The 14,360-nt window shown below is 38.8% G+C and overlaps 1 protein-coding gene across 1 annotated transcript in view; it reads right to left on the reverse strand.

The window, feature by feature from the left end:
• Positions 1-14,360, reverse strand: part of FOXP2 (forkhead box P2) — a 461,901-nt gene that overhangs the window by 348,523 nt on the left and 99,018 nt on the right. The window lies entirely within an intron of this gene.

The raw sequence follows: 14,360 nt of genomic DNA on the forward strand, positions 1-14,360 counted from the left end.
TTTCATGTTTGTGGACAAAGTCAGCATAACAGAGTAACAGATTAAGTAATGACTGCAGGCATGACTTCGCTAGCATGCAGGTAAAGAGTAATAAAGAAATCAAAACTCCTCAAAAATAATATTCAGAAAAAGAACAAGGTAGACACAAGTGATACTTTACAAAAATAAGACCGAGAATTTCCAGAAACAAAGCAAATTTTTGAGATAAGACAAACACCTATGATATCTTAATTTAAAAGATCAATGAGAGTGAAAGGTAATGAAATTACATATTCTTAGAGTTTAAAACTTAAGTAGCTAAACAAAAGATCCTTCCAAATATATATATAATGGAGGCCTGAGACACTCAGCTTCTCAAACTTCTAGAACAAGGATTCTTCAGAGTAAGTTTGTTCCTGTTGAAGAATGTTTCAAAAGTGCAGAAGTACAGCCTCTAAATGACTAAGGCAAAGAAAGGGAAGACCTGTTAGTAATGAAATCCAAGTGCCCCCAGTTGGTAGATTTTAAGCTACACGGATGAGGAAGAATATTTACCGAGCTTCAAAATGCATACTGCGTGCCACTGAAACAAAACATGGATATAGTCAAAAGGGGTTTACTTCATAAAACATACCTAACCTGTAATTTTTAAAGAAAGACAGTTCTTCATGTGAGGGAAACACATTTTCCAGATACAGAGAATTAATAATCATTTTGACAAAATATTTTAAAATTAATATCAAACAATAATAATATGTAATTACCACATACTGCCTTGTCATAAAACTAACTGAGAACCAGATGGACCAATGCATGATAGAATTCTCAACATTTAACCTCTGACCACAGTCAAATTTAGCATCAGCAAATGTCCAAAAGCTCTTCTTAGTTCATGAATATGTGATGACCTCCACGAAATGAGCAGATTGTGTTTCCGTTTTTACCAGACAGATGTTAGTAATAGGTGATATACCAGTTACACAGAAGTATCTTGACCCTAAACGTATTCAAATGCCTTCATTTAGATTATGTCCTTACACATCAAACAACACTGAAGAGCAAAACCAGCCTGATATTGGCCATCAATAGTCCCAAGCATTGCCCTGCACTGCCTTTAGTGGCTTTGCCCAAGCCAGCACTGTGCTGCTTGGTTCTTCTGTCCCTCTGCCACCAGCCCTTTGTCCTTTCCTCTCTGCTTCGGCCCATGCCTGCATCACCCTCCTGGCTCCAGCTGGCTCAAAGGGAAAGAACTAGGGTCCCAATGCCCACCAAGCCCCACAGGAGTCTCCTTCTCCCCAGAAAAGTGATGGAGCAGCATGGGGCAGCCATGAACTGCAAAGGCCAGCAGGTCCTCACTCAGTGTGCAGCACAGCGGTGTGTGCTGAGAAACAAGATCCAACAGAGAGAGAGAGAGAGGTTGGTCCTGTCTGGACAGATTCTGATCCTCCAGTAAGATCAACTCATGTGGGGAGAAGGAGGAGTTTTAAGAAAGGAGGAAGAGACCTTCACATCCAACCACAGTCCCAAAAGTGTCACTCTTCTGTATTACAACACCTTTTATACTAAAACAACATTTTACAATGTTATAAAAAATCCAGTGCAATTGTCTACCACTGCCGGATCTCGAATACAGTATTCAGTTTTGGGCCCCTCACTACAAGGAAGACATTAAGGTGCTGGAGCAAGTCCAAAGAAGGGCAACAAAGCTGGTGAAGGGTCTGGAGCACAAGTCTAATGAGGAGCGGCTGAAGGAACTGGGGTTGTTTAGTCTGGAGAAAAGGAGGCTGAGGGAAGACAGCTTTCTACAACTACCTGAAAGGAGACTGTAGCGAGGTGGGTGTTAGTCTCTTCTCCCAAGTAACAAATGACAGGATGAAAGAAACAGCCTTAAGTTGAGCCAGGGGAAGTTTAGATTTGATATCAGGAAAAAATTCTTCACCAAAAGGGTTATCAAGCATTGGTACAGGCTGCCCAGGGAAGTGGTTGAGTCACCATCCCTGGAGGTATTTAAAAGACGAGTAGATGTCGTGCTTAGGGATATGGTTTAGTGGTGAACGTGGCAGTGATAGGTTAATGGTTGGATCTTAAAGGTCCTTTCCAACCAAAACGATTCTATGATGCTTACAGAACAAAGATTCAATACAATCAGCACAATACAGTTACCCATCAACTGGGGACCTAATGAGACCCAGATTCTCTCTTTTTGTGGAATAATGCTCTAGACAACATGCAGAAAACAGCATCAACTATTATGTAATAGGATGACCAGGAAGTTGGAAGTATTGCATGGCATCAGACTAACACTAAAGAGAAGGCAGCTTTCCCACTCTTCAAAATTCCTCAAAAGCAGAGAGCAAATTTTAGTCAGTTAAAGAAATTTAAAGAACAAGAAGAATTGCCTATAACACATTCAGTTGAACAAAACTCTATGAAGTTAAAAGACCCATGCTTTGAAAACATTCAGAGTTATACTGAGAGGCAAAGGAACCATTTCAGTACTTCTGTCTAAGCTTATGGACAGGAAAGTGCAGCAAAGGTGGGTATAAGCACAGGCAGACACACTGCCCCGGGACAGCATTAACTGTTTTAAGGACAAAGAAATCTCTTGAAAAGTATCCCTTTTCTGCAGCGACATCTCTCTGATGGTTAAAGCAAATAGGAAGTAACATCATAAAAATAAGAGAATAATAATCTATACTTCTAGGAAGTTTCTCCCTTAAACGACATGCCTTAGTCTAACTGCTCACGGCTAATTGTTTTGTCTTTTTAATAACCCCTGACTGGAAATCTTTGTAAGTATTTGCAGTAAGCAGATAAAGTATATGAAAACACTATGGTAAGAACACATACACGTGTATAAAAATATTATTAAAAATAAGTGAAGTTGAGACAATTTGGTTTTAGAAGTACATGACATGTCTCAAAAGTCAGAAACATAATTTAACCTACAGCCACAGATAATTTCATTACTTCTCACACTCAAGACAGGATGCTGTATTTAAAAAAGCTTAATTAAACCTGTACTATTTTTATTTTATTTTATTGATTTTGCACATCTTTGTTTATTGCTGGAGAGAACACTGAATCCCACCCTCCTCAGGACTTGCATGTCTTTGAATGTTAAACCTCTGTAGTTTCACTCCGTGCTAGAAATTATTTTCAGCTGGCCCAGAGGCACTGTCGAATGCTCTCCGCTGCCATGGGCAAGACCAATATTTGATAGCTAACTTAGGATTCCTGCTGCCTGAACTGGTAGAGAACAAGCATGTGGTAGAAGTGATGAGCTTGTTCTCCTGAGGGTAGGGTGCCAGCTGCACTATAAAAGAGAGATAGTGTGGAATTAATAGTGGCCTCACAGCCAGGCTGTATATTTTGCCTTTCAACAGAAAAATTCATGCCTTAATGGAAGCTAGAATGGAAGAACGAAGACTCAGAATGCAGAAAAGATGAGTGCTACCTGGCAAAATGAATTTAGTTCATTTCTGTGTACTTCATTCTCACTATTGCAGGATGCTTTTCAGATGCTTTAAAGGTCAGTTTGTGTCTAAATAAGCCTACAATCTAATGACAAACCACTACAGAACTGCTACAGAAAAGTAAAGAAGACAACAGAAGCAAATTTTATATATGGAAACTTTTGACTGATGCATGCAAGAAGGCAGAAGTGGGCTTATGCGAAGGATGCATAAGCAAATGCAGCAGAAGCTTTTTTGGTGAGTTCATGAGGTTCCCCCAAGGGTACAAAGCTGTGGAAAACAAAATGTAACTGTGACAGAAATTGTCTCCAAATACATGGACAAGTCTGGAAGTACTGGCAAAGCAGAATGAACACGCACGACATAAAACCTGATGACAGGAAAAAAATCCACAAATGACAAAGTTCAAAGATCAGTTTCCTCAGGTTTTGTATCTAACAAACTTAGTTTCTCAGAGAAAATCAATGTAACACTGATACTTCCTTCAGTTCCACAGACATTTTCCACCCCCTCACAATCTATTACTGGACTGCTCACCACTTTTGGAAAGTATCCATGTAAAGCTTTGCGAGCAGCTTAAATTTGAGGCCAGAGGCCTTGAGAAGAATTAAAATAGGAAGGGATATGAAAATGTAAGCAGACTAAAAGAAGCAATTCACTGACTACATTTTGCTTTAAGGTAGGAAACATCTGATTTGCAAAACAACACAAAAAAAGAAAGAATCAAATTGCAAAAGCTAGGGCAGAGGCAAGAAGGTCTGAATAAAATTTAACAGGAAGATAGAAGGAAAAAAAGAGTTCAGAATGATATTAAAAAAAAAAGAAGGTGCAAAAACTGGTTCTGGTCAGGACGTATGAAGCATGAGGAAAGTAAGAGCAAAAAATAACCCTGAGTCACTGAATCTGAGTGACAAGAAGGGTAATGTTCTTGTCATTTGTGACAGAGAAGGACAGAAGTGGATAGAGTTCTGCTTTGAAATGATAAGATAATTCAAAGACATCATGTTAGGGATCCAGCCTGAGACAGAGGATTAGATGGAAGGAGCAATAACATTGGTGGAAAGACAGATTTACAAGCCATCTGTATAGCCATAACAGTAAAAGCAATGCAAGTGGCTAACTCACCTGGAAACATAAAGACCATAAAATTTAAAAAAAAAAAAAAAGTCTTGAGGACACAGTCTTGGAAAATTCTAGGATTAAGTATGAAAGAGAGAAAGCAGATACACTGAAAAAGGCATTGAAGAAGTCATAGGTAAGAGAAGAACAAACAGAGGATTATCTCAAAGTGACCATGAAGATATTAAAATACAATTAAATCACACAAAACTAGTAACATGACACATCAGAGGCTAGAACTGCACTAAGAACTGAACATAAGCTGTTGAGACCACTAGCAGTTTTCCCTGACACAGTAAAGCAGTATCCACAAATGTAGATAAAGAAACATCAGACATCATCCAAATACAACTCCCTTGTGCACAAGGAGCTAAACCACTACCAGTAGATGAGTACCCTTAACACTGATGGTGGTGGTGATTCACCTCCAGGCTCAAATGCTGCACTGAACACCAGTATCAGCAGATGAACTGTAAGAATCAAAGATTACTTCCGCTCCTTCAGTTTTTATTTTCTGTTTTACGATTAAATTTGCATAGAGCATAATTCTGCATCTTGGAGTTTGGAGTTGTCCCACGTGCTATTCAACAGAATTATTGACACTAGATTCAATGCCATAACCAGAGGACAGTACAGGTAAAATTGCTGGTGATGACTCCTTAAGACATGACATTTTCCCAGAGCTGATTTCCTATCTCATCTGCCTTCTGGACAAAGTGATGGGAAAAGTTGGATTTTCTGCTACCCACAGAGTGGAGCTGGGCTCCTCAATGCCTAAGACCTTTCCAGACCAATTCAGAGAAATTAGTTTTAGCCTCATCTCATGAATCAAGTCCTCACACAAAGCGACTGATTCATCATATATTGAAATATGGAACTTACCCTAGCAGTTACTACCCTAGATAGCACTTGGTTTATTAAAGTGCTCAGTATATAAGGATTCACAGTAGATTGTTCAACTCTTGTCACTGAGTTTTGTACCACTGTGTTACTTCTTATGGAGGAACCAGCCCATCACAAGGCTGACAGCATTAAAAGGCTTAAGACTTACCATGCACAGAAGAGGCTGACCAGTGGACCTCCACTCAGGTGGTAAGAGCATTTCATGATTACTGGCAGAGAACCACAGGGCTGAAAGGGACCGCAGGAGTCACCTAGTTCACTTGTGCTATTCCACAAGGGGATCGACCGCCCATGCCAGGGAGTTATTAAAGGCTTATGGTTATGAAGAGCCCACAGTCTCACCAGAGCATCTATTCCAATGTTTTGCTAGTCTTAACCTATTTGCTGTAATTTAAACCCATTATTTCTTGTTATATCCACCTGGAGTAACTTTGCAGTAGCTTCCTAATGCATTTGAAGATTTATCTTGCCTACCTCATTCTTCTCTTCTTTCAAGCTATCAAATTTTCTAAACTTACTATAACTCTCATTGCTGTTCTAGACACTCTAGTTCGTTCACATCTTTTCTGAAGTGCCCAGAACCAAATACATTAATCCAGATGAAACCTGGACACCGCTGAAAGGTAGCTCAATACATCTTCTGTAACATACTTCATTTTCATTATCCAATGTTTGCAATCTTTACAACAGTATCACGTCAGTGTCTCATCTTTGGCTGGGATCACCTGCAATCCTAGCATCTTTTTTCTAAGGAACTGCTATCTAGATAATTATTCCCCAGTCTGTATTTATTCAGTGGATTAGTCTTGGGTGATGCTAAGCATGGCATTCTTTTGTTTCAGACCATATTTCCAATTTCTATCATAATTTTGAGTTATAATGCTGTCCTCCATTGTTGCTGTCCCCCATCAAGCTTGCTATCATTTACACATACACACATATTTACATACACACACAAAAAAATTTGAATACACACATATAGAAAAAGAAATAAGGGAGAAGCCAGTCTGCCATCCCCTACTACTTGACTTTACAAAAAACAAATCCAAAATAACAGAGACACTTTTGTGGTTCCGTAACTGATAGCAAGAAATAACCCTCCCACGCAATTATCAATGCCCAGAACTGGGTAAAGGTGTTCACTGAAGAGGTTCTTACTACATGTAAATACCTTCTCCAACTTCTCATGATCTTTAGGTTGCATCACTTATTCCTTACTAAAACAAACTTTAAGGAATATAGAAATCACACAAAAATCACAGTCCCCTTAAGTCTTTCTCTTGCATCCATGCAACTCCACAGTGAACAATGTGGGTACTTTGTAGACCTCCTCAGGACCGTCCTGGTGATGCTGAGACATGGGCATCATGTGTAGATATCACCTCCAGTGCTCAGACCCCCACCACACTCTCACTCAACAGCAGCCTCACAGGGCTCACATGGATCACAGGAGCACAGCTAACCCCTTCCTCAGTCTCCAGTGTCACAGACATGCTGCCTGTGCTGGGGATCCAACCCTGCCTAAAGATATCCCAGGACATGCTACACTTCTGCCAGAAACACTGCTGCCATACACAGTCTTCTTTCCCAAGGAGGAAGAGGACATCTCTTCCAGAAACAACCTTCTCCTCCAGGAACCGCTAAGACTCTGTCCCTTGTTCATATAAATGGGAAACAGACCATGCACCACTGCTTGTGCTCAGTGAAAGATACGATAAATCAATCCTGAACAAAAAGTGTTTGTTGTTGATATACACACAAAGCATTCCTGTGAAAGGGTTATTCTCTCACAGTACTAACTTGGAATGTGAAATACATTAGCAGGAAAGAGACTTAAATGGACAAGTAGGAGCTATTCCATGTCAAATGCCACACAAAACGCTTGTCCAGTTTGTAAAACAATTTTATATTTTATATGGGCTTCTCATTTCTGAGTGAGCACTTCTGTGACCACAACAAATTATGGAAGTAGAATTTGGAAAATTTTCCTGGACTACAACTCAGACCCAGTACACTCAGTCAGGAATATTCCATTTTTTTCCCCATTTTCATGCATGCATCCCTGTTTTACTCCTTTGCTTGAAGGCTGCAGTGAGGTAGCATTGGTTGGATGCTATCTTATGTCTGTCTTGTTGGTATGTTCAGAGAAGCCACTGATCATGACTAAATCAATTTTCTATTGGTTCCAACACGTTTTTTGTTATATTTACAGCATGCGGAAAGTATTAAAAATTGGAAGTTCTTCTCACTGAGCAGTATCTGATTCAGACTGATGTATTTCATAAAGATCATTTTTGGTATAATAACAAGTGGGATACTGGGTAGCCGAGGAACGAAAGACCTGCCAAGCCACACTAAGGACAGAAATGTTTTGCAACTGTTTTCAATTCTCCCCCCACTCTACAATATTTTTACCGAATAAACTGGATTCCAAACAAATTCTGCTCAGTCTTTCAGTACTAACTTGAAGTAAGGTCACTTAGTTTCACACGATGTGCTTAGTATAAACTTTTCAGAAAGTGCTTGGGAAGGGCTATTTTCAATATTCAAATTACTGTTTATGTATAGCTGTATCATCCACAACTTCAAGAAAATGTGACAGGACTTTCATTAATATAACAAGATGTGATTGTTGCTCTTAAATTTTGCTTAGATTTTAACTTTTCCAGTTTTAAAGACCATTATTAAAATGTATTTATTCTTCAGTTATTTTTAATCATAATACTCAATTGAAGTTTGGGTCAAAATAAATAACCTGGCCCAAGGGCCTAATTTGCAGTGAGGTCCTGTTTAAGAGTGTGCTGATAACCTCATGAAGAAATAATTAGAATATTTAAAGTGACAAATTAAAGACAATGCAATTAGCAATAAACCTCACGACTACTTAATATTTTCTAAGTGCTTTCGAAAAAGCAATGACAGGATTTTATGCTACAAGATAAAATTCTGTTCATGTGGAGAAGTGAATTACCTATGTTTACCATATTAAACAGGGCGCTAAACAGGGCGAGAAAAAATCAGGTGGAGTAAAAGGATATTAATAAAGTATCACTACAGAGTATTATCAAAGCAAAATATCCACCCTGTCACTTCGTTCTGTCATGGTGGTCTGCAAGTCCTGAACTTATGCCATCAATGCCCAGCCAAAACAGATGTCAATTTCCATCTTTAAAAGTAGTGTATGACCATTTGAACCAATTTAGATCGTAACATTTGATCAGAGGGACACATTTTAAAAACTACTTTTCATGCAGAATTCTGTGGAGTGATCTTTCTTCTGCAGAACAAAACAAAACTGCAAGGGACCCAAGAAAAGTCAGGCCTTTGCCCCAAAGACAAGCACGTACCAAAATTCTCTGGATTTTTTTTCTTCTCTCTCACATAATATCGTTCTTGGTTCATCACTGCTCTCAGAATCGCATAGAGCACAGTCCGAAAACAGTTCAGGGATTAACAATGGCAAACCACACATACACAAACATGTATACCTGCCTTTACATATATGAGACTCCATTGAAAGAAATCAAATCATCAATAAACCTAACATTTTTCAGTCATCCCTTGGTTTTCTTTCAATTTAGAATAGTTTCAGAATGGGAAATTAAATTCTCCAAGAGTCAGTGCTACAGTGCTGCTTGGAGAAAAAAAACTGTTGCACTTGAAATCTGTGAAAAAATCTCCTATCAACCTCCAGGTCTGGAAATAAGAATAAACTCATTAAATCCAAATAGACTACTGCTCAACTGAGAAACAACTCACTTCAGAAAAAGAAGCATCTGTTTGACTGGTTAGAGACAGGAATTCTTTTCTTTTTCTCATCAAATAATCAGTAATAACAAATATACTTGAATAAAGTAAGCACATGAAAATGCACAAAAAGATGTGCAGTAGCAAACCAACTAGCACTTTATGCAGTATCATTTCTACATGAGGTGTGAAAGAAAGTACAAGTTATATGCCTCTATGGAACACATACATAGAAGCTAGAGCAAAAAAGCCAAAACCTAAATCCAATTGTCCATTATAAATGCATGACATATTGAAACGACAAATTTATATAAAAAATGATCCTTCCTAAACATTTTACAATACCAAATATAGTGTCCAGTTTCGTATGTGGACTACAGGTTTTCTGACACATTTTGACACAGCAAGCAGCGTGCTTTGTACTCAAATGCAGATAATCCTAAAGGCAAGGGCACAAGCACAGAGTTTTCCCAACACGGAGCAGAACGGACTCCCATCCCTTTGCATAGCACAGATGCTCTTTCCATCCTCCCTGCTCCTCTCCCTCCATACCCAACCCCAGAGCAGAAAGGGAACATTTCCTCCTCTCTTCGTTGGCACGCAAAGGCCGATGTTGATACACATATGACAATTCAGTCCCTATTCTCATCTGCTATTGAAACTCATTCTCTTAACATCTAGACAGGTTTTTTTCATATGGGATGGAATACTGCAAAGGAAAACCATCTTGGTGAAAAAATCTGATGCACAGCATTAAAATAATACATGCTGGTTCTTTCAATGGTTTTCTCTTTTGTACCATGAAGTTTTTACGGTGATTTCCTTCTTTTAATCAGACTAAGAACATAAAATTAGCAGTGCTGACTATTGACTCTGTCGGACTGGTGGAACCAATGTTGCGAACAGATGAGGCACAGCCCACAGTAACGTAGCACAGGGGTGACGGCACCTCTGCTTGCTGAAACGCCCACTGCTGTTGAATGGCAAATTCTTCTCTCCTGCCTATACACACTCTTTTTCAAGTGTCTGAATGTTGGCAATACAGAATGTCTCAATCCGCCAGTTAGCACGTATCACCAGGCAGTACTGACTGCTTTTTAAGTCGTTTGCAATTGAAACTTTGCTTTTGCCTTTGCTTACCAGCCACAATGATTGCTTTCTGTTTTCCTAAAAACATTAGCAAAACCAGACTTACAGCAAAACAAAAGCATGCTTTGCTGCTTAGTAACCTGTTATGCGAAGTTTTAAACTCCCTCTCAAGTTATTTTGGAATGGCTGACCATTCTCCAGAGGAAAAATTCTGGCTAACAAGTCAGCAACAAACACTATATTCCTCTACACCAATTAAAATAAATTTTCTTTATTTTTAATTGAAAAAGCAGCAACAACCACAGCATCTGCCACATCTTTGTAGATTGTGTAGTGTTCTCACCAACTGGAAAAATTACTGTACCAGTCACAATATGGACAGGAAAAATGTCCAGAAGCAGATGAAGAGTTTCAAGAACTTTCATGGGCAGACCTTTAGCATCTTTAGAAAGAGACCTGGGGGTGCTGATCGACAGGCGGCTAAACATGAGCCAGCAGTGTGCCCAGGTGGCCAAGAAGGCTAATGGCATCCTGGCCTCTATTAGGAATAGTGTAGCCAGCCGGTCTAGGGAAGTGATCGTCCCTCTGTACTCGGCACTGGTGAGGCCGCATCTTGAGTACTGTGTCCAGTTCTGGGCCCCACACTTCAAGAAAGATGTTGAGGTGTTGGAGCGAGTCCAGAGGAGGGAGACCAAGCTGGTGAAGGGTCTGGAGGGTCTGACCTACGAGGAATGGCTGAGGGAGCTGGGGTTGTTTAGCCTGGAGAAGAGGAGGCTCAGAGGTGACCTTATTGCAGTCTAGAATTACCTGAAGGGAGGTTGTAGTGAAGTGGGAGTTGGCCTCTTCTCCCGGGCAACTAGCGATAGGACAAGAGGACATAGCCTCAAGCTTCACCAGGGGAGGTTCAGGTTGGACATTAGGAAGAATTTCTTTTCAGAAAGGGTTATTAGACATTGGAATGGGCTGCCCAGGGAGGTGGTGGAGTCACCATCTCTGGATGCGTTTAAGAAAAGACTGGATATGGCACTTAGTGCCATGATCTAGTTGACAGGGTGGTGTCAGGGCAATGGTTGGACTCGATGATCCCTGAGGTCTCTTCCAACCTGGTTGATTCTGTGATTCTGTGATTCTGTGATTCTGTGATCTCTGCTTCCTCATGATTTCATTTAATGTTTTAAAATCAGCTAGGATGACACAATCTCAGGTATAGCAATATTTTCATATCAGAAACAGTCATCCTTGGATCACTGCTTCTGCTAGTGGACTTGAGTCAAATGTTGTTTAGGTTGGATGAAAACTCTGTGTCCAAGGACACATTCACCACTGCCAAAGGGACACTCAATGTGGTTCTCTCCCACGGAGGCTGGAAGCAGAGCTCCATACTCACATGCTGCTGTACACAGACACTGCCCCACGCCAAGCCAATAGCTCTGGTAGTTCAGCAGTACTTTACAAACATCAGCAACACACTCCGCTGTCAGAACCTACACATAGCTCAGTACTTGGGTACAACATGCAGACACTGATGCCAGTCACAGGCAGCTAACCATCCCATGGCTCCTCATTCCCTGCCCTTTGCCTACAGCAGCGCTGTCAGTGCAGGAGTGCCGAAAGTTTAACTGAAGTCAAAGCATTTTAGTAAAATTTTAGTTTAAGTTTTCTTTTTTATTTGAAACTCCCAATTTTCTTTATTGAATGCTTCTTTTCCAACTGGCAGTAATTTATTAAAGATAGAGAGAACCGCCCAAATCCACTTGCATAGAAGTTTCTGTGATGCAGATCTGGTTTGTTGATTTCAGTGGCTTTTACAAGCTTCTGGTGAAATCCAAATTTCTTTTACACCAATATTTAAATTCCTTCCCATTTCCCAACTTGTCACAGATTTGCAGAGTGGCTCACTGAGTCCTGCTCTTGGGTGTACAAATTTAGGGCCCTGGGGAAATACGGAGCAGTAGTTAAACATTCTCTTTGGCAGACTTCTCCTGTTAAAGTCTTATGGCAACCCAAAAACTTCATTTAGAAACTTACATAATCCTGAGACTACCACCTCAATGTACAAATCTATACAACAACCTGCATAGGAGAATATTGCAAATATATACTTAAACTGCAAAATAATATATTCTGCAGTTTTTTGATTTTCCCAGATTCACATAATGTTCCTACATACAGGCTTCATTCTCCATTCATGTTACAGGTAATGCACAGTAAATTATAAATTAAACATTTAATACAAAAAAAAAAAGTTTGTACCAGATCTGGGGAAGAACATTATTATGTAAATCAAATGAAAAGTGTCCTTTTTAAAAAGGCAGAAGTCTTAAGTAACTACCAACTAACTACAGAGTAAATTAAATAACTTAATTACATATTTACAGGCTATTCTGAACAATCTCTACTTTAGTCTTTAAATGAATTTAAGTTAATGCTTATTTTCAGTTATTTAATCTTTTTTCCTCAAAAGTAAATAAATAAAGTCCATAAAAGACTACAGAGAGATCTGCTGTTTTCTAAATAATGCATTCAAAAAAAATTCGGATTCAAAGAAGAACTATAAAGCATGAGATGTAGCTTGTGGACTTCTACACATGAAAGGCATCTGTCAGGATGGAGAAAGAAAAAACCAAATCGAGCAGCATAGTACCATCAAATACTGAAATGATAATTGCTTTCAGTTTGAAACACAGGATGTGGTATCAGGGAAAAAAGACTCAGGTAACACGTTTCAATGCCCACTAAAAAGTAAATAGGGTTTTTCCTTTCAGTAAACAGACAAAATGTTTCATCTTTCCCTTAAACATACCTGAATACTTTCTGTGTTTATTTGTTTCTAATGCCACTGGTAACATTTGTATCAAGTTTTCCTTGTGTGACACATACTAAAGAAAAACTTGAAAAAAAAATTAAAATAACAAAAACAAAAAGAAAAAATGAAAGAACTCAATGTTAAGAAGCAGTAATGTTTAAGAGAGAATCAAAGGAGAGGAGAGCAGCTAAAAAGACTGAAAAAAAGATAAAGGGCAAAGGATTTAAAAATTAAACAGAAGGAAAAAGATTAAAGAAAATGGCAAAAGGCAATGCAAAAGGATTTAAGAAGCCAGTATAAAGAAAAGACATTCAGTTGTGAGAAAGGAATAGCAACTACTAGAGGAAAAATACTTGAATATAATGAATCAAAAAATGGAACGAAAAAGTCAGAAATTAATGAAACATCAGAAAGTTAGAAAACTTTCTTTTCCTCCATGAAATACAGGAAATAAACACACAAGATCCAGTGAAATTTTAAACGCCTGTTTCTGTTATATACATCATCATTCAACAATTTTCCGGTTTTAGTCATTTCAATGATACGAAAATAAAATACAAAGCAATGCAATGCCAATTATTTCCTGTGCAGCTTCTTATATGTAGCATGTGCAAAGCTGAGAATAAAACGTGTCCCTATCTAAAATATCAAATCCCTTTACTTTTATTAATTCTAATATTAAAATTCAAGGAATTTGTCTGTGTACTTTATACAGGATTTCAACTTCATTATAAAGATCATTACCATTAAGACTTCCTAAAGAGTTACTAAAGCTTACAGCTGCTTATTTTACAGTCAGAAGTACTGTATGCCAAGCAGTTAAAAGACAAAACTACAGCAACCAACAGACAGACTGGACTCTGTAAAAGTTATAATTAAATTACTACTCATACTATCACCCCCTTAAGAACTTCTAACAAATGTGCTCTTGCTATAGTGGAAATACTTTTTTTCCCAGCAAAGACAGACAGGATAGAGAAAACCTGGAAGGAAGGTAACACACTCATAAGACAGGAAGCACAAAGACAGTTCAGTGGTGGTGTTCTCTTTGAACGTTATGCATTATATACATTGTGATTTTTTTAAATTTATATTATATAACTTAGGGGATTGTTAGCTGTTCATTTCAATATTTCCGCCACGTACCCCAATTTTCTCTCCAAGCCAGTAACATCTGAACGCCAGTGAGTTTCATCACATACACAGCCTGCATTTAAAGGTACTGACTTTTTTCCATCTCT

The sequence above is a fragment of the Nyctibius grandis genome, chromosome 5, assembly GCF_013368605.1.
Source record: "Nyctibius grandis isolate bNycGra1 chromosome 5, bNycGra1.pri, whole genome shotgun sequence".
NCBI classification, from domain to species: domain Eukaryota; kingdom Metazoa; phylum Chordata; class Aves; order Nyctibiiformes; family Nyctibiidae; genus Nyctibius; species Nyctibius grandis.